Raw genomic sequence first — 21,305 nt, forward strand, 5'->3', positions numbered from 1 at the left:
AAGGCTGACCAAGGGGCAACCCGTCTTCAAGACTGGCACTCTCTTTATGGGGCTGGTGATGTGTCCCCATGGCTTATCCCAAAGAAACAAACACTTGTGGGATACTGACGCTGAGGAAAGAGCCAGGGCTTCAAGAAGTGAGGGTTCTCTGTGGCTCCAGCAGGGTGGCACTCCTGGCTCTGCTCAGCAACTAACCAGGCCAATGCCCCTCCCCCCTGCCCCTCCACCCTCCCCTTCACCCCTGCTTTCCCCAGTATGCACAGATTCTTTCTCCTGGTTTTAGAAGATTAAAAGCAATGTCAAAGAATGAGTTAGGTGTAGTGATATAAGCTCTAAATTCCAGTGCTCAGGAGGGTTGCTGGCCAGCAAGGGTGACATAATCAACCCTTTTTAGATGGAGACAGACACACGGAATGGATCTGAGCACATTCCAACACCCACTCCGGGAGAGAAGAGATCAAAGCAAGCAGGGCAGGTTGCTTCTCGGTGGGTTACCTGGCTCTTCTCCAGCCCATGCGCCCACAGATCAGGAATCAGGTAGTTCCAGGCTGACCACACCAGTTCTCAGCAAGAACATGCAACCAAGGAAAAAAGAGCGGTGGACAGGGCCATAAGGCAACTAACTGTTTTTCTAAATCAGCCCCATCCAGCCAGGAGGATTCATAAAAAATGGTGGATGTGGCAGGAAGAGCACTTCCTGATCTTTCAATCCTTAGCTATCAACATTAAAGGATTCCTAAATCACCAGGTATGGTGGTGAATGGAGAGGCAGGTGGATCTCTGTGAGTTCGGGGCCAGGCTGGTCTACATAGAGAGTTCCAGGACAGCCAGGGCTACATAGAGAAACCCTGTCTCAAAAAAAAATAAATAAATAAAATAAAATAAAAATTACGAAATCTTTTTTGTTTGAGGGAGGGAGGGAAAAAAGGAGGGAGAGAAAGAAAGTGTTTATGATAGTACCTGTGGAGGCCAAAAGGGGGCGTCGTATCTCTTGGAACTGGAGTTATAGGAGGTTGTTAAGTTGACATCTTATGCTGAGCCATCTATCTCTCCAGCTTCTGGTTTTGTTTTTAATTTATTTATTTATTTTACACATATAAGTGTTCTATCTGCATGTATACCTGCATGCCAGAAGAGGCATCAGATCCCAGTATAAATGGATGGGAGCCACCATGTGGTTTCTGGGAATTGAACTCAGGAGCAAGACAGTGCTCTTAATCACTGAGTCAGGACCTCTCTAGTCTTGTTTTTTTTTGAAACTACAAATGACTGTTGCCTCTTAACTATGCAACCAAAGATAATCTTGAACTCCTGATCCTCCTGCCCTATCTCTCAAGTGCTAATATTACAGGTGTAGGCTACCAGGGAGTACTGGAAAAGGCTCAGGCCTGCCCAACCCTATCCAGGGCTGATAGCAAAGTGCTGAACTCACATACCTCCATACATATATACATACAGCCAACATGTATGTAAGAAGAACCTATGTTCTCAAAATGCTCCAGAACACGGACTGCCCTGGAACAGGAAGCTCACAGAAGGTTGTGAGCTGCTGTGTAGGCAGTGGGAACCGAACTCAGTTCCTTTGCAAGAACAGTAAGTGCTCTTAACCCCAGACCCATTTCTCCAGCCCCAGAACAGGTCTCATAAAATTCATTCTACTTATGATCCTACTTCACTTGATACATTTTCATGAATCTCTATGCATAAAATGGTATGCAAACCAAACATTTACTGGTGATAAGTCATAAAAAAATATTTAAGATTTTTATCAGTTTGAAAGAAATTTTAATTTATCGTGTGTGTGACAGCCTTGTGGAGTCAGTTCTGTCCCCCACTTTTGTGTCAGTTCTGAAGCCGAACTCATGTTGTCAGGCTTTCACTGCTGCAGGTCCCTTTAACCATGGAGTCATCTTGCCATGACTCCATGAGCAATGAATGCCCATGGTACACTTACATACATGCAGACAAAACAGTCAGACACATAAGATAAATACGGCCCTTGAGCAGCAATAGAAAGAGGAAGAAGAGCAGCAGCCCTAGTCAAGTGTGGTGCCGGTAGGTGGATCTGTAGGAGTTGGAAACCATTCTACCATTCTGGTCTATATGGCATAATCCAAGGCCAGCCAGAGTTATATGGTAAGACCCTGTCACAAAGGAGGGAGGAAGAGGGGAGGGAAGGAAGACAGCACTCTTGAGGATGTAACATACGTAACATTTTCCCTATGCTACAGTCTCCCTACCCTCTTTTTTTTTTTTTTTTTTTTCTGAAACAGGGTTTCTTTGTGTAGCCTTGGCTGTCCTGGACTCAATTTATAGACCAGGCTAACCTCCAACTCACAGAGATCTGCCTGCCTCTACCTTCCAGAGTGCTGGGACTATAGGCATGCGCCACGGCTCTTTTTGACATGGGATTTTTCTGTACACTCAGAGTATCCTCAAATTTATGATCCTCCTGCCCCAGACTTCCAAGTGCTAGATTACAAATGTGCACATCTATACCCAACATTTAATCTCTTTAAAAGTCCTGTCCTCACATTGGCCTGAGGCAGAGTTTCTCTGGATTTCTTGTGAGTCCATATGCACATCTGGCTTGTTGTGGGGGTACTGCATGCTCTGGGCAGCAGTCTGGGCTCTGGAAACCTGTCTGGCTCTTGGACCCCCTCCAATCGAAGGCAGTGAACAGAGCTGCAGGCTGGAAACTTCACTCTGTGGTCAGGCGCTTATCTATTTCCTTCATCAAGACCAGATGACTTCAAAGTACCTCCCCCTCCCCTCTAAATCTAAAAAAAATCCTTCTGCCAACCCACCCAATATACTTCCATCAACCAAGCCAACTTCTTATCAGTTTCTATTCTTGTGGCCCAGTGGGAGGAAGGAACCAGGTGGGGAGACTCCTACAGTTCCTGCCAAGATCAGTTGCTGAAGAACCACCAGCCCTTTCATTTGGCAGCTTGGGGTTTATCCAGGGCCTGAGCATGGTGTCAAGAGCAGTGTAGCGAAGGCTTACTCAGCTAAGATACACTGCCAGAAGGCACAGCCATGTAAACCCCAATCCCCTGGTAGACCAAGGAATGAGGCACCCCCACACATAGAAAGCAAATGAGCCCTGGGTAGATAGGAGGAAGTAAGGCAGAAGCAAAGGTTAGCAGTGGTATGAGTGACTGAGAGTGTCTAGACAGGGAGACAGATCTGAGGCCAAAAGGCATGCCAGGGTATGCTGGTCCTAAAGATGGCTGTCTCAGGCAGTGGTAAATCAGAACAGGGTCCACATCCTTGGAACAAACTGGTAACTTGTACTCTGTGGGCCAGACTGTTGTGTTCTCTGAACACACTATCTTTAGCTTTCTTTTGTTCTCCTTTTATATTTAGTAATGACTTTTGAAAAGGTCAGCCTGTGGTAGTTATGCTAATAGAAACTCGAAGATGTCTGCATCCATGCTAGGACCAGAAGCTTTAAGGGAAGCAATGCCAACCCCACCTCCACACCCATGCCTCTCCAGATTGGAGGCAGAAAAGCTCAGTGACATCGACAACAGAGACTAGAGGTGGGGCCCTTGCTAGGTCACCGTGTCATTTTGTCAGCAGAGACCTTCAAAGTTTTCTTTATACAGGGTGTGAGAGCACATGCCTTAGAGAGATCACTGAAAAGCCAAGACCAGTGTGGTCTACACAACGAGTTTTAGGTGAGCAGGGGCTACAGAGAAAGATCCTGCTTAGAAAGAGAAAGCCAGAGATGGAGACTGAGAGCAAGATAGAGTAAGCAAACAAGAAAACACACTTTTCTTCTGAGTCCACGGGCAGCCTGGTGCCATCTGTAACTTCCCCTCTGCTCTGTGCCCAGATTTTTACGTATCAGTTTATCCCCAGGAGGCAGGGCGGGGCAGAGGCCCAGTTCACACTTCCACTTCTCTCCAGCCTCTGACAGTTTTCCTCTTCACTGAGGAGCCGAGGAAGTGTGTGACCAGCTTGAGAAGGCTTCTGGTTGCTAGGGCATCACTTTCCCACTTCTGGAAAACAGCAGCATCAGCTGCCATGATTAGGCACAAAGGGGACCCTTCTCCTTGTTTCTGACCCTCTCCTCCAGGTGAGGAAATCCAGCTTGGGCGAAGAAAGGGGCTCTCCCTGTCTCCACTGCCCATCCTCAAGGATGACTCATGTTCCTGGGTCTGTCCCATGTTCTGAACTCCTTGCCAAAATGATATCCATAATGACAGGCATTAGTGCTGTCAACTGGTGTGGACTGGACGGGCACATGGGCCTCAGTCCATTATGATGGCTCCCAGAAAACAAACTGTATCATCTAGTCTACCACAGGGATTTCCAAGATTATGGTGCCGTCAAAGACCCCAGGCACAGGTGATCTGGGGAGCAGCACAGGGTGAGGTCCAGGGTGTGCTTTTGAGCCCTTTGCCTTCACTTATAAGGCAGCAGCACCACCACCTCAATACTGTGTGAGCATGCCAGAGGGGGACACTGGGTGTCTTCCTTTTTTGATCTCTACCTTATATTCTGAGACAGGGTCTCTCACTGGCCCTATCACGTACCAGCTCGCTGGCAAGAGTGGGAACCATCAAACTCCAAAGATCCACCTGTCACACTCGCTCACACACACACACACACACACACACACACACACACACTAAAGTTATAGGTGCTGTGCAACTAATCCTAGCTTTAAAAAACAAACAGAAGAGCACAGGTGCTGGATCCAAACTCAGGTCCCCATGCTTGCACAGCAGGCCCTTTACCAGCTGAGCCCTCTCCCCAGCCCAGAACTGACCGTTTACAGTCAATGGTAGAAACAAAAGACCAAGTGGAGAATGACGGCACCCATCTGCAATCCCTGCTTTTGTTACACAGAAGGATCAGGAATTCAAGGTCATCCTCAGGTACAGAGTGTGAAACCAACTTAAGCTACATAAGAACTCATCTCCAAAAAAAAATGGAGAGAGAGAAAGAGAGACCTCCGTTCCAAGACTCCCTTCTCCACACAGCTGTCTATCTTTAGGCCAATCACACCTTTCTGGTTTAGCCTCAGGTCCTCCATCTGTATAGTGAGTTTGACAGTGCCTGCCCTCCCTCTGCTAATCTCACAAAACTCCTGGCACTGATTAAACACGTAATGGTTGTGCACCTTGGCCCCACAGAGAGGGAAGCACAGGCAGCAAGAGACTCCGCGTGCTTTAAGTGTAAAGAGGCAGGGGACTGAGCCAGGCCTAGACACTCGGCACGGGGCAGACAGAATACAACTGCCATTCTGGGCTGGCAGACAGTTTAGGAGGGAAGGACTTGCTGCCGGCATCTGCAGGGGAGGAAAGGTTCATGACGGTGAAATGGGTATAATGAAAGAGGAGTTCAGGCCAAAACCCAGAAAAGCCTACCTCACCGAGAATGGAGGAGCTGGTGAGAACGGCCTCAGAGCTCCTGGCCCTTTGTTAATATAAAATTTCATGTCCTCAAATAGACCAAAGTCCCTCAGAGGAACAGTCTTCTCTTTCGGAGCCAGAGGCCCAGGCACAAATAACCCAGCTAAGGCAAGAAGCCTATTCAAGATTGAACTTGAGGTCTCCTCTTGCCCAGGCTGAAGCTCAAAACCTAGGGCACACTGCTGAGGTCTGAGAATGTCCTGGCTTGGACAAGCTGTTTCAAAAAAAAAAAAAAGTTTACTCTTACACACTGGAAGTTACAGAGAACTGAGGCTCAAAGAGTGCTAGTTTTGTCTTTCTACTTAAGTCTGTCCTACTCTTCTGGATGTTCTATTTCAAAGATATCAGCGGGGCACAACAGGCCCCAGTAGGAAATCCCCAGCAAAATCTACGAAGTACAAATATCTCTCCAGCCACATCCTGACAGGCCCTGCAATAATTAACACCGTAGCAGGGGAGGTGGCCTCAGAGTGAAATGCAGGCAGGGCTAGACCAAATCCTGTTTACTGAGATCTGGTTGAAGCCATCATCAGCAAGTGTCTGCATCTCAGACACGTCCCTTTGTAACACCAGCCACCACAGATACTATGCTGGGCCACAGGAGGAAGGAGCCCCGTTGACCAAAACCTGCCTGCCTAGCTTTTTACCTTGTAATGCCCGGAAAGAATGACTCCTGGTGAATGAGCATCAGGGGTGGGGAAGTGGTTCCCCCTAAGAATCACCACTGCACACTGGACCGCCTCCCCTAGCCCCCATCGCTACACTGATGTTTGTCTTAGTTCTTCACCTACCTGGGGCTTTGTTACTGTCTGCTGTTTGTTTTCGACAAAACTCCACCCTAGCTGGCCTTTAAATTCCTCCTGCCTCCACCTCCCCAGTGCCCAGATTACAGGAGTGTGCTACCATGCCCTGCTAATTTTTGGTACTTTTGAGACAGGCTCTTGCAGTATAGTTGAGACTGCCCTAAACATCTAGCCTAGACTGGCCTTGAATGTATAATATTCTAGCCTTCATCTTCCCATTCCTGGGATATATATGTGTCCTTGCTAGCATTCTGTGTGTGTGTGTGTGTGTGTGTGTGTTTGAAGACAGGGTCTCTTTGTGTAGCTGGCTGTCCTGGAACTTGCTCTGTGGACCAGGCTGGCCTTGAACTCAGAGACCCACCTGCCTCTGCCTCCCAAGTGCTGGGATCAAACGTACGTGTCTCCTAGCAAGGTGGACTTTTATAACTGAAGAAGTCTAACCGATACAGTATCACACACATGTACCATCATTTCCCATTTCTTAAACTCTCTTAGAAAGCCCCTTAGCATATCACTTGCTGCCTTACCTAACGCCAATGCCTTGAACTTGCACTTAAAACACCATATCCTTGTCAGGTCAGCCCAGCTCAGAGGCTGACGAGAGCAGCAAGAGTCTGAGAGCTGATGTTCTGGGATTCCTGGTAGTAGCCTGGTTCTGGCCAGGACCAAAGTCCTTTTCAAACCAGGGCCACTACTCAAACCTGCACTCTTTAAAGGTGGTTCTGGTATGCATGACTTTCTAGAGAGGCCTGGGATCAGCATGCCCACTGCCAGATCCCCAGCCACAGGGAAAATTCAACAGGAAAAGATGTGTGTTTGCATCCCCTGTCCTCTCCTGGGGACTGAAACCGAGGGTGCCTTCCCCATTTCTTCTAGGAATTAAACCCAGAACCCCCTGAGCACATACGGCAGGAGGCTTTATAACTGGGCCTCATCCCCAGCATCCGATATCTAGCCATACCATACCCCAAACCAGATGATACTGTCAAGGATAACAGAGTACGACTCTGGCTGGCTAGGAATGTAGCTCACTGGTAGAATGTTTGCCTACCATGCATAAGGCCCTGGGTTCAATCTCCAACACCAAAAAAAAAAAAAAAGGAATATGATGCTAGACATGGTCTATAATGCAGAGGGATGTCCTTTCTAAAATGACTCTCAACCAGTACGAATCATCTCTGGCTTTTCAATGCCTGGGCCTGAATATTGCCCAGAAGAGGGCATCAGATCCCAGTATAGATGGTTGTGAGCCATCATGTGGTTGCTGGGAATTGAACTCAGGACCTCAGGAAGAACAGACAGTGCCCGTAACCATTGCGCCATCTCTCTAGTCCCACTGCCTCTTTTTTGTTGTGTTTGTTTGTTTGAGACAGGGTTCCACTACATAACTCTTACTGGCCTGAAACTCACTACGTGGACTTGACTACCCTCAAACTCCGAGCTTCCTGGCTCTGTTTCCTGAGTGCTGGGACTCAACACGTCCACCATGCCTGACTGGATATTTCCTCTTAAATGATATATCTTATACACCCTATTTGGTCTCAGACGGCCTCAAACTCACACGGGATCTAGGTCGCTCGCATGCAGCCCTTTTTCTTTTCTGTATTCCTGGTTTCTGGAAAAGGTACTCTATGATCCACCTTATCCTGGAGTGTTCAGTCACCTTTGACATTCCCTCCCTCTCTCAGCCAGTCTAAAGTACAATTGATTTGACTACCTAAATCTCTCCCTAATCTTTCAATTTCATTCCACATCTGCAGCTGTCCACTCTATCCAGAGAGCTGTCACTCTTCATCACAGATGTTCTTCCCAATTCTAAAGCCCCGGATCTAGTGAGATCCCCTCCAACTTCATCTTCACGGAGAATCTCAAGTAATCTCCAAAATGTAAACTCACCCCTAACCCCACCCAGGAACAGTCACACATTCCTAATGCTCTGGAGCAAAGGTAGGACTCCCCAAATGCCTGCATGTCATCAGATTTGCCTGGCTGAGCAGCAGAGACCTAAAAAACCAAAGACGAGACAAGCCACAACACCCGTCATACCAGAGGACAGAAGAACACAAGATCAAGGCCAACCTTGTCCATTTGACAGCTCCAGGCTGGCTACAGACATACCACGCTGACTGGGTACAATCTCATCTGATCTTAGAAGCCAAGTAGGGTCGGGCCTGGTTAGTACTTTGATGGGAGACCGACTGGGGATACTGGGTGCTGTAGGCTTAAACAAAACAAACAAACAAAAAAGAAAAGAAAAAGGAAGGAAGGAAGGAAGGAAGGAAGGAAGGAAGGAAGGAAGGAAAACTCAAGGCCAGCCTAAGCTTCAGAATGAGATCTTATATCCCAAAACAAAAGCAAAATAGAGCTAATAAGATGGCTCAGTGGGTAAGGCACTTACTGCTCAAGCGTGACAACCTGGATTCCGTCCCTGGAGTCGTGTCCACAAAACTGTCCTCTAACTTTCACATGCAAGCCACGGCACAAGTATCGACACCCCCACCTCATCACACCTGTACCACAACAACAATAAATCAAGTTAAAACAAGCACCAAACAGTGTAAAATGAGACAGGTAGGTGTGGGAGTCGCTGCTCAGGCTGGAGGCCCTGACCCCTCTTCTTAGGGTGGCTCTAAACTTCTAGGTCAAGCCCAGAACTGGCTGGGGTTTCAACATGATCGCCCCACAGTGCAGACCTCAGATGACCCCAGATGGGAAAGGAAGCTAGCAGCCAGGCAGGGGAAACCCAGCTGGGCTGAAGCCAGAGGCTGTGTATTTCAGAAGAGCCAGCGGAGACGCACAATAGACTGTCAGGAACTGTTGGGCTGCCCAGAGCAGGCAGCTGTCTGCGTGTAAAAACCAAGGAATCTGTCTCTTCCTTCTTATCATACTGACCTCTAGCAAGCTGCCAAGCTGCAAAGATCAAGCCCTCCCTCACTTTCAAGCAGGCACAATCCTCTGGGACCAGACCAGACCAGCCCTGCCTCAGTTGAAAAACTTGCCTCCCCTTCTTGGATGGAGGCCCTGTCTGGCCAGACCCTTTAGTCTCTGTCTCATCTCCTTGGATAATGAAAGAAATTTTATGCCCTGTTTCCCTATCTTTCTGTGTCCGGGCTTTGTATGCGTAGCCTTCCTCTCTCACCTTCCCCCTCCGAGACCAGTTCTAAATCCTAGCAGATATTATACCTGTGTGATTCATCTGTGATCCCACTTCACACCCAGGCTTAAGAAAAACCTGGCTAGAGCAGAGCTGAGTGTAAAGAGGAACAGAGAACAGAGAAGACAGGTGGGGGTGGGGAAGCAAGCCTTTAATCCTAGCACTAGGGAGGCAGAGGCTGGTGGCATTCTGAGTTCCAGGCCAGCCTGGTCTACAGAGCGAGTTCCAGGACAGCCAGGGCCACACAGAGAAGCCCTGTCTTCAAAACACAAAACAGAACAAAAAGAGGAACAGAGAAATTGAAACAAGAAAACAAGAATTGTATGAACCAGCTTCCAGAGCTTATGGACAGCCAACCTAAGAGGAGAGGGATGTGAATCCAGGCCTGATGAACCTTTAGATATCAACCTCAGGCTACAGTAAGGCTTGGGGGTGGGGTTGAGGAGTTGACCACACAGCAGCAGCTCTCCTGGCTGCAGGAGTCTATGTTCTCTAGAGAAGCCAGAACTGCCTGTTTGCTGCTTAATGCATCCACAAAGGTTAAGAGAAAGGTCAAACCGACATCCAGACGTCTGGACCGCATAGTGCATTCTGGGCACCCACTCTACCCTCCTACTCAGAATGTGGCACTCCTCTGTTGGGTGGCTGACCAGATGGTTTGAAAATGAACTTCTCAGGGGCCCTCTGAATTCTTTACTCACATGTGGATTCTGAGTCCCAGAGAGGCACAGTGACTTGCCTTGGGTCACACAGCCCTGTAGATAGTTAAAGGTATTGTATCTGTGCACACCCTACCAAACTCAGCCCTGCAATAAAGTTTTGCTGCCCTGAAGATAAGTAGCTTCCTCTTTGCAAGAACCAAAAAGCTCTATCTCAAATCTCTAGGGGATGCTTGGAGGCTGCCAACAAAGGGATTGCAGCTGGCTTTTCTCCCTGTCCTGGACCCTGAATGGCAGGGATCCACAGATCCATAGATAAGTGTGGAGAGCCGAGACTCAGACGCCACTAGGTGGCGCTGACATCTCGCCCTCAAAACTGTAAACCTCCAGGGCGCATGCGTAGATTGCGTAAGCACGCTAAGAATTGCGTAAGCACGCTAAGAATTGCGTAAGCACGCCGGGTAAGAGTGAGCAGCCAATCAGGGTATTGACACGTCACAAGCCCGCTAAGCATGATGGGCCCAAGTCATCAGGCAGGGTAATAGTGAGCAGCCAGTCAGGGTATTCACACGTCACTCAGGTGCGATCCGGGCTTATATAAACAGCGCCACATCGGGGGCTCTCTCTCTCTCCTCTCCTTTCATCGCGTGACTAATAAAGGTTTTGTTGCGGAAGAATTCCTGTGGTCGCGTGCGTTTCTGCTGGCGAAATGCTCACGCGGCTCCCAACATCTGGTGCCGAAACCCGGGAACAGTGCTGGGTAAGGAGGGCCCCCGTTAGCGGGGAGGAATTCAGAACCGCAACATTAAGGTTTGTCCTGAAAGACATGTTCGATCTCGACTTATCCCGTTTCTCATTTCGGCTAGCAGAAGCCCTTATGGCCTTCTCTGCTGTGATAGCCGCCATAGCTTTCCTTTTTTTGGTCTCGTGCAAACTCAAGGGCTGCCTCGGGAGAAAAAGGAGTAGCAAAAGGTTAAGGATAGGGGGATGCAAGACAACATGCCAGAATCAGGACGTGAGACGAGGTTAGGGGCCCCAATGGATAGAGATAGGGACGTCTCTAAGAAAAAAGACCCTTCTGTGGACGTTAAAGCCACGGAAGAGAGAGGTCAGGGGAAGAACACCCTGGGATTTGAGTAGCTATATCCCTCTGGCAAAGAGGATTTGGAGGAGGAAGCAGCCTACTATGAGGAAAAATGATACCATCCGGATGAGCGGCCGTCACTATTATATCAAAAGCAAGGTAGTATGAGGAACAGGAAGGGTGCACTTTCTCAATCGGCCCCTCCTGTTGTCTCCAGTGCTCCCCCATCCTACACCGGGAGGCACTGTCCTGATTCCTTCTTTTCAACAGAAGATAGACACAAGATTTTTCAGACTTTTCCAGTATTTGAAGATGTGGAGGGAGGCCGTGTCCACGTGCCTGTAGATTACCCTCTAGTCAAGGAACTGGCAGAGTCAATTAATAAGTACGGGGTGGATGCTAATTTCACAATTATGCAGCTTGAGAGGCTAGGCTCTACAGCAATGACCCCAAATGATTGGCAGACTGTAGTGAAAGCTGCCCTCCCTAATATGGGAGTATATTTGGAATGGAAAGCCCTATGGTATGATGCCTGTCAATCCCAAGCTAGAGCTAATGCCAATGCAGAAGACAATCAACGATGCTGGACATTTGAGCTACTAACAGGACAAGGTCCGCATGTCCAGCAACAGACAGATTATGATTGGGGAGCGTATGGCCAAATATCTGCTGCTGCCATTAAAGCATGGAAGGCCCTTTCAAAGAAGGGTGGGACCGAGGGCCATTTAACAAAAATTATCCAGGGTCCTCAGGAGTCATTCCCAGAATTTGTGGCCAGAATGATGGATGCAGCAGGCAGGATATTTGGAGACCCAGAAAGGGTCCGGCCAATGATAGAACAGCTGGTTTATGAAAATGCTTCACCAGAATGCAAAGCAGTCATTATCCCCAGAAGGAACAAAGGACTGACAGATTGGATAAAGGTTTGCCGAGGACTTGGAGGCCCGCTTACCAACACCGGGCTGGCGGCAGCTATATTACAGAGCAATAACCGCCCAAGTTCTGAAAACAATAAAGTTTGTTTTAATTGTGGCAAAATGGGTCATTTTAAGAGAGAAAGAAAAAGAAAAAAAAATGCTACTGGACATGGTGGCAGAGGAGACAGACACAGGGGGACTGTGAGTCTGAAGCCAGTCTGGGTTGCACAGCATCTTGAGATAAGATTCTGTCTTGGGTAAAGAACAATGCTTCAGAGGCAGATCACCCAGGTCCTACTGCTTCTTCCCCAACAGCTCAGCAGGAATAATTTGTGATTCCAGGCTGAGGACCCTCTTAAGCTTTTCAACATCTCTTTGTTTGCTTTGCTTTGTACTGTTTTGTTTTGTTTTTGAGACAGGGTTTCTCTGTGTAGCCCTAGCTGTCCTGGAACTGATTCTGTAGACCAGGCTGGCTTCAAACTCACAGAGATCCACCTGCCTCTGCCTCCCAAGTGCTGGGATTAAAGGTGTGTGTCGCCACCACCCAGGTGCTTTTCAACATCTTATATCGGAACTATGTGTGCTCCATGAATATATTGATATTTTACAAATAAATTTTAGCATCCATGGGTTGGAGATAAGGCTCAGTGGTTAAGAACATCTTCTGGTTTTACAAAGGACACAAGTTCCATTCCCAGAACCCACATTAGGCAGCTTAGCACTGACTAGGACACCAGCTCCTGGAAGATCTGAAGCCTCTGGCCTCTGCGGGCACTGGTAGTCAGGTGCACATTCAGAGAGAAACAAGTATACACATAATTAAAAACAATGAAATGAATCTTTAAATAATTTTAGCAATCATAGCAAAAGAAGAAAAAAATTACATTTCCCACCTCTACATTTTCTCCTCCTCTCCCTCCCCCCCACCTCTCTCAATTTTGTATTAGAAGTCAGGAAAGTAGCCGGACATGGTGGCGCACGCCTGTAATCCCAGCACTCCCACAGGCAGGCTGAGGCAGGTGGATATCTGTGAGTTTGAGGCCAGCCTAGTCTACAAAAAGAGTCCAGGACAACCAGGGCTACACAGAGAAACCCTGTCTCAAAAAAAAAAAAAAAGAAAAAAAAGTCAGGAAAGTATTGTCACAGAGATCTGAATTGACGGAAACACACCATTTTGCTTCAGGAAAGATAATCCTCTGTTCTGGGATCCTACAGGAATATTCTTCTGTGTGTTCTTTGAGTAGACCCTATTCCTGGGCCCCTGCCCCCTTCCGGAAGCAGAAGGAACTCCCCCGGGGGCTTAGCTAGAAATCCTAGGCGGCTCAAAGCCCAGCTGTGCCCTAGGGCCCTAGATGAGATCTGTGATGGCAACATGAACACCCGATTGACAGCATGCTGTAATTACAATAATGATTTATAAATAAGCAACAACAAGTACTTGAGAACGGCTGGTCGGGGGACACAGGCAGCTGTCCCTGGTGAGTCCCAAGTTCTGTGGATGCAGACAAAGTTAAGGTTCCTTCTTCGGGAAACACTACTTGGGGATTTCAGCCCTACTAATTAAGAAAGACTTATTAATAAGCATTCTGAACAAAGAGAAAAAAAAATACAAGTCCCCAGAGAAACGGGCCAGGTCCTTTGACTGCTAAGGACTCGGGTATGCTGGAACACAGGGTAGAAAGGGAGGCTGGGGCACAGAAACCGAGAGATGCAAAGGAAAGAGAGAAGCCCTATCTAGGCTGAGGGAGAGAGATGCAATAGTCCTGTCCTCAAGCCCCCAGCTGCTCTCCTGTTACTATAGAGGGTGTCTCTGGGGCCTGAGGCACCGAGCCTCACACACAGCTTGGGATCAGGAGTCAAAAATACTGATGGAGGTGCTAGGTATGCTGTGGGTAGCCACACAGCTTCCACAAAGTAGGGAGTATTATCTCCTGAAAACCTTCCTCTTGGGTGGGCTCCCTTCAGCTAAAGGAACCAACCCTCATCACTTAGGCATCAAAATGCCGAACTCAAGCGAATCAGGTATTTTTCCGGAAGGCGATAGTGACTTTTCGAAACCTCTCTCAGTCCCCTCTTTTCCGTTCCTATTGCCAAGTCCCAGGCTTCATTACATCTTACTCCGGCCCTGCCTTGTTTTTCGTATCACCCCTCCTCCCCTTGTCCCCTGGTGACCCAGCCATACCATGTTTTGCCTATCAGTTTGCCCTTGGCTGGCTCAGAAACCTGTCACACTAACCCTCATGCCACTTGCCAACTCAAGTCCTTGCCTAGCACTCTTGGGTCAGTCTCTCACAGCGTCTCCAGTGTCCGTTTGCTCATTCTCTAAAAGCCTGGAGAAACTATCTCTCAGGCCACCAGTCCTGCCCTCACCGGTGCCTCTCATGACCACCGTACTCTCATGAGGCAAACACATGGTCCCTGCTACACCCACCTTGAGACCTTTAAGGGCGCATCCCAACTCACACCTCTGACTGCCATCTCACAGCTTTGCAGCCTTTCTTACCAAAGAAACTGGCTGAAGTAAAACTCTCAGAAGCAAAGTTTCTTATTGGCCTTCTTCCTTCCTATCTCCTGCCCCTTTTTCTCTCTTCAAAGAGAGCCAAAGAAGCTATGTTTCCATTCCCAAAACATACCGTAGAGACTAGAACCCCTGAAAAAAATGAACAACAAAAAAATTGGACCTTTTGGCAAAAACAAGCTGTTAAGACCTAAAATGTCACACTGTCATCTTCCCCTGCCTAGTCACAGAGTAGCCTCTGACCTACCTGGTCTGATGGCAACATATCCACAAAAGTACTCTGCCCTATATGCAAAGAGGAATGCTGCCACAGGCCGAGCAGCAGCTAACAGGCATTGGGCAGCCTTTAAAGATTTATTTCTTTTTATGTGCACTTAGTGTTTGGCCAGCATGTATGTCTGTATGAGGGAGTCAGATTCACTGAAACTTCTATTACAGACAGTTGTGAGCTGCCATGTGAATGCTGGGAATTGAACCTGGGTCCTCTGGAAGAACAAACAGCCAGAGCTCTTAAACACTGAGCCATCTCTCCATCCCCAGGCCAGCCTTTTTTGGCCCAATCTTATTTGTACACAGCTGTTTAAGCTTCCTCAATCCAAGCATAAAAATGGATAGTTCACCTGGGTCTTCAATCTGAAAATCTCATGGTATGTAAAACTATGATTTATTATTATTATTAATACAGGGTTCTGCCTGCATGTACACCTGGTTGCCAGAAGAGGGCACTAGATCTGATCTTAGATAGTTGTGAGCCACCATGTGGTTGCTGAGATTTGAACTCAAGACCTTTGGTGGAGGAGCCAGTACTCTTAAACCTCTGAGCCATCTCTCTAGCCCAACACTACGATGAAATACAAACAAGTTTGTTATACTTTTCTCCTGTTAACTTCTGTTGTTTTGGTTTCTTCAGATAGGGTCTTGCTACACAGCCCAGGCTAACCCTGAACTCATGATTCTCTACTTCAGGTTCCCAAGTACTGGGATTGTAATATGCACTGCCATGACTGCTTTCTGTTTTTCCTTTGTTTGTTTCATGAACTCATCTCTATGACTGTATGTGCATACATGTGTTGATGTGTGTGCAGAACATTCACCTTCCTTTGAGGCAGGTCTTTTATTGGCCTGGAGTTCACCAATTAGACTGCAGACTGGCTGGCCACCAAGCCCCAGGAATCCTCTTGCCTTCGCATCTCCTGCACCAGGATTGTAGGCACGCACCACCATGCCTGACATTTTCTTTTATGCACATGCTGGGAATTGAACTCGGGTCCTCATGCTTACAAGGCAAGCTCTTTATGAACCGGCAAGCTCTTTCCCCAGCCCTGCATGTTTTACTTTAAACTTCACATCTGAAATAACGACAATGATGCAGTGTTGCCACAAGGATTCCGTACAGTATGAGGACACCTACTGCAGTGCTAGGCTGGCAGTGAGCACTCAATGAAGCTATTACGGAAGCTGTCAGGACTGCTCTCACAGATGGGCTGGAATCAGGAGTCCTGGGGCTGCTGTGTGACCCACACTCATTCTGTTCCTTACTAACCCCACCTGGGTACATCTGTATCTATTGCTCATTGGCCTGCCAATAGATAGAAAATATTTGCAAAGCACTATGTGATTCCTTTGGCTTGTCTGAACTCCAGATTCCTGGACGTCTCGTCCAGCATGCAACCATAACAGAACCTCACCTGGCAGGCACCCTAATCCTCCCAGTCTGGAAAAGCTATGTGGAACAGACAAGGCTCTATCCCAGTTACTGCACGACTGTATCAGGCAGCCACCCTTTTCCAAAGTCCTGGTTCCTAAACATCCTGTTTGGTCATGAGGCCTTCTTCCCAAGAACAATGGAGCTGTGGTTATAGTGGGACTGACAGCTCTGGTCTCACAAGCCAGGCTACTCACTAAGCTAGCCAACCCTGGGCAGCATCAGAATGAAAGGAAAAGGCTAAAACAGCACAGCAGCCAGAACAAGCCTTGGCGAGGAAATAAGGAAAAAGAAAGTCTTTAAGATCTCTGTGAGTTCGAGGCCAGCCTGGTCTACAGGGTGAGTTCCAGGACATCGAGAGCTACACAGAGAAAACTTGTCTCGAGAAAGAAAACAAAACAAGTCAGATATGCCTTTAATGGTAGCATATGCCTTTAATCCCGGCACTCAGGAAGGCAGAGGCCAGCCTGGTCCAAAAAGAGAGCCCAAGACAGCCAAGGCTACACAGAGAAACCCTGTTTAGAAAAACCAAAAACAAACAAATAAACATACAAGAAAACAACACCACAACCTCTGCTTCAACTTTACCGAGTAGCTACTGTGTGTCAAGGACTGATCGGATGAAGAGTATTTCAAAAATAAAGAAGCATTTAAAGAATTTCCACAGACTCAAGTACACAGCTTAGCATCAGGCTGCACCCCTGTGATCCCGGAACTCATGAAGCAGAGGAAAGGAGAACAGGTGTCCAAGGCTAGCTTCAGCTACACACCCAATCTGAAGACATTCTAGGTACAGTAAGACTTTGTCTCAAAAACAGAACAAAATGCAAATATGCAAAACCACCACAAGGCAAACAAAATATACTACAGAATAACAAAGAAATCCATTTCCCACCCCTCTCCTCAAACGATATTTCCTATACCATCTCCTGCTATTACAAAAAGAACTCAAGGGCTAGAGAGCTGGCTCAGTGGTTAAGAGCACTTGCTGCTTTTGCAGAAGACCAAATTTGGTTCCCAGAAACCACATTGGGTGTCTTATAACCACCTGAAACTCCAGTTCAAGGGCATCTGACACCCTTTTCTGGCCTCTGAGTGCACCCACACACACATGCTCAGACAGACAGACAGACAGACAGACACACACACACACACATAAAGTGACATAAATCTTAAAAAGAACTCAAGAGGACTGGAAAGATGGCTCAGCAGTTATGAGTACTGGCTGCTCCTCCAGAGGTCTTGAGTTCAATTCCCAGCAACCACATGGTGGCTCACAACCATCTGTAATGGAATCTGATTATCTCTTCTGGTATGCATAAAAACAGAGCACTCATATGCATAAAATAAACAATAGGACTGGAGAGATGGCTCAGAGGTTAAGAGCACTGGTTGTTCTTCCAAAGGTCCGGAGTTCAATTCCCAGCAACCACACGGTGGCTCACAACCACCTGAGATCTGGTGGGCAGACACACATGCAGGCAGAATGCTGTATAATTAATAAATAAATCTAAAAATTTTTCAAAAATAAATAAATAAACAAATCTTTAAAAAAAAAAAACCAGAAAACCTCAAGCTAAAGAAGGAACCAAGCTGCCTTGCTTTCCCCACACCTTGAAATAAATAAACAAAAAAAATCCTCATCCTGAGGTCAGGCTTAAGGGGAGAATTCAAATGGGTCTACATATAATGGATTTAAAAAAACTGTGTATGTGTGTGTGTGGAAAGTGTAGATCTGATATGTGTGTGTGCATGCCACGGCTTGTGTTTGGAGGTTAAAGAACAGTTTTTATGGAGTCTGCTCTCTCCTTCCAATTTCTTTGGGTTCCAGGGATTGAACTCAGGTCACCAGTCTTGTTTGGCAGGTACCTCACCTGGGAACCATCTCACAGTCCCCTTTTTTGGGGGGCTTTCGGAGGCAAGCTCTCATTACATAGCCCAGGGTCCCTTGAAATGGTAATCTTGCTATCCTGAATGCTGGCTTAACAGGTGTGTGCCACCCTGCCTGGCTCAGGGTGATGCTTATGGGTCTTCAAAACTAGCTCTATCTTTTGGACTCTACAAAGGCCTAGGGCCTATCAGCATGTCAGAGAACTCTACACTGGTGTCTGAGGCACAGACACTCCCCCAGGCCGCTGGCAAACTTGTGGAGTGCAGACGTAAACATTCACACAGACAGTGGGCCCCCTGGCCTCCCTTCTCCATTCTCACGCTACAAGGTTAAAAGCATCCTATTCACAGCCAAGGGGGGAGGGAGCATGGGAGGGACCATGTCGAAGCAGAGAGCCATCTGGTTCAGATCAAGACTATCCACTCAGGACCCTTACAAACTTCAGAAGTATCCCCTCCCTTCCTCCCTCCCACCCTTCCCCACTTTCTACTGGGAGGCTGGCGATAGGGGTAGAAAAGTATGACCTTCCCCCCAAAAAAATCGGCTGAAGGGAGATGGCAAACAAACAAAAACTGAATCATACGGGCAAGTCTGTACCCTCCTTCTGTCTTTCCTTCAACTCCTAAGCACCAGGACTAAACTTGAGATCACCGCCTCCAGGCACAGTGCCTTCCTCCACAAAGCGCTTAGAGACCCACAAGGGTCCCTTCCAATCCAGACTTCACCAAGCATGAGGTCGGGATGGCCAAACAGTTTCTGGACGTTTGCAGACCGAGGACTAGTAGGAATCCTTCTTGGTGTACAGATGGGAAACAGGCAAAATGGAAGGAGATGGATGCAGTTGGCAAGACAGAAACAAAAAGGCTAACTTGAGCAAGCAGGAAAGGGATGAAGACTCCTCCCCGGGCGGAAGGCTATGCAAAGGAGGGCAACAGAAGTAATAAAAGAACTAACAGGGAAGGCTGATTCGAGCTCAGCCCAGAGCTGCTGCATACGGGCTGGGAAGTTTGGTCCAGTCCCAGGGGCATGACTGGAAAGAAGTAACGGGTCTTACACGGCAAAGAATGGAAGGAACAGAAGGGACAAGGGACAGGGCTCAGGCCAGCGTCTGGAGAGGGCGGGCATACTGACCAAGTTTCTGGTTGGTTCATGCCTCAGTTTCTCCAAGTAGGAAAGAGGTCAAGCTTATTAGGAAGGAGGTTCTATCTTATTAGATAGAACTAGGCCACAGAGAGTGGCTAGGGGTCAGTATCAGGTGGGGAAAAGGCCGAAGGGGTAGAGGAAAGAAATGCGGATGGTGCTGACCGCTTGTATCCAAGAGAAGTGGGGCAGGGGTGTTCGCCTGGAGCAGGTTCCCAAGCGCCGGAGGCTGGAGGTACCAACACCTGAGGTGTGGAAGTGTGCACTAGGAGAACTCAAGGGCTGGGGCTGGGGGCTGCCAGCAAGGAGTGTCACAGGAGTGCAAGGAAGGCTGGGAGCGGCTAGATGTACAGGAGCAGAAGGCGGGGATCCGGATCGAGGCCAAGGCAATCGGACCCCCGCCCACACGGCGCCCAGACCCGGGGGAAGTTGCTGGACTGGACCGGCTGGGTCTGGGCCTCTGACCCAAGCCCTCTGCCCGAACACAGGAGGGTTGGGGCAGCACCGGGCCCGGGGAGCCCCGCATCCCGCCCTCTCTCATCCCGCCCGCGCACCTCAGTCTGCGCTGGGCGCCGCGCGGGCCATGCCTGCCGCTCCTGCCGCCGCCTCCGCCCGTGCAGAAAGCTGCCGCCGCCGCTGCCGCCGCCGCCGCTGCCGCCGCCTCCCGCTCCGAGACCCGTTAGCTTCACGGCTCTCCAGTCCGCTTGCCGCGGGCCAGTCCCGCCCTTGCCTGGCCCTGCCCTCCCGGAGCACGGCGGCTGCAGCCTCAGCCCGGCCCCTCCCCCCACCCCTGCCCAGCTAAAGGGAAGGGTGGGGGAAGGGGGCGGGTGCCCCCTCCCCATTCACATCCTCTGGGGCTCTCCCCTCCTGCCTGTCCCCCCCGCCTCACTTATGCATGCTGGGATATGTAGTCCACCTGGCAGGACCCGCCAGCAGCGCTCCCTATTCCGGACTATCACTCCCAGAAACCAATGCACTCCTATATATGGGATCATGGTCTTTGTAGTTCTGCCCGGATTTGGGGGTTAAGGTGCAGCATCAAGGGGCGTCTTCTTCTGTTTCCAAGCCACGAGGCTCTGGACAGGTAAAACCTGGGCTATGCAGTCTGTGGCGCCTCAGCCTGGCCTTGGTACCTGGCTCATCAAAGGATGCGAATAAGCTGAGGATGCCTCTCCCTCGACAGTGATCAACTGCGGCCGAGCCCAGCTGAAGGAGACTGTATTTGCTCTTGCCAAGAGCCACGACCTGAGCCAGCTGGGTTCATGCCCTGGCCCTGCAAGCTGCAGCTGCAGTGAGGCCGCCAGGTCCAGGCTGTTGGAGAGAGGGGCACCAGCAGCGAAATGGGAATGGGATTTGTCCCCATGAGACTGTGTACCTCACGTGAGAAGTGTCTTGTAAGCACCCTATAGCCCTCCCTCATCCATTAGGGCATCTCCTCACTTCAGATTTTCTCTCTCAGATGCCTTTCGCTTCTTATTCTCTAGGATAACAGGCACACATTTTAAATACATCAGTCCTTTCCTCAACTTTCAGACCTAGCTCCAAACTATTAGGAAGTTCCTAATTGATGACACCTCTACTTCTCTAAATGTCTCTGACTGGCCAATGGTGAGTATTGGATCCCTCTCCGTAGCCTGATCAAATATAGACTTCTGGTCCTAGCCAGGAGTTTTTGGTTCATTAGCTCTGGTCCCCTAGAATATTTCTGTCTGTGCTTTCTTTCTCTTATGTAACCCAAGGTGGCTCTAAATCACTCTGTAAGCCAGGTTTCCCTGGAATCCATGATGGATGCTTGTGCCTTAGCCTCCTGAGGGGTGGGATGGTAGACAGGAGCCACCACACCCTGCAATGCACTTTGGAAAAAAAAAAGTCATTAATTTATTTTGTGTGTATGGTGCTTTGACTGCATTTATGTCTGTGTAACATGTATGTGGCTGGTGCCAGAATAAGCATTGAATTTGCTGGGACTGGAGTTACAGACTGTTGTGAGCTGCCATGTGGGTGTTGG

The 21,305-nt window shown here is 48.6% G+C and overlaps 1 protein-coding gene across 2 annotated transcripts in view; it reads right to left on the minus strand.

The window, feature by feature from the left end:
* Nucleotides 1-20,172, minus strand: part of St3gal2 (ST3 beta-galactoside alpha-2,3-sialyltransferase 2) — a 49,842-nt gene extending 29,670 nt beyond the window's left edge. Inside the window, exons 1-2 of one of the 2 annotated variants that reach the window (XM_021632531.2) lie at nucleotides 19,852-20,172; nucleotides 8,628-8,739 (exon numbers count right to left, since the gene is read on the minus strand). The gene's annotated coding sequence lies outside the window, so the exon portion shown is untranslated. The remainder of the gene's footprint in view (nucleotides 1-8,627; nucleotides 8,740-19,851) is intronic. The other variant, XM_021632530.2, reaches the window with a different exon arrangement.
* Between the last annotated feature and the right edge of the window lie 1,133 nt (nucleotides 20,173-21,305).

This window comes from Meriones unguiculatus, chromosome 10, assembly GCF_030254825.1.
Source record: "Meriones unguiculatus strain TT.TT164.6M chromosome 10, Bangor_MerUng_6.1, whole genome shotgun sequence".
Taxonomy (NCBI): domain Eukaryota; kingdom Metazoa; phylum Chordata; class Mammalia; order Rodentia; family Muridae; genus Meriones; species Meriones unguiculatus.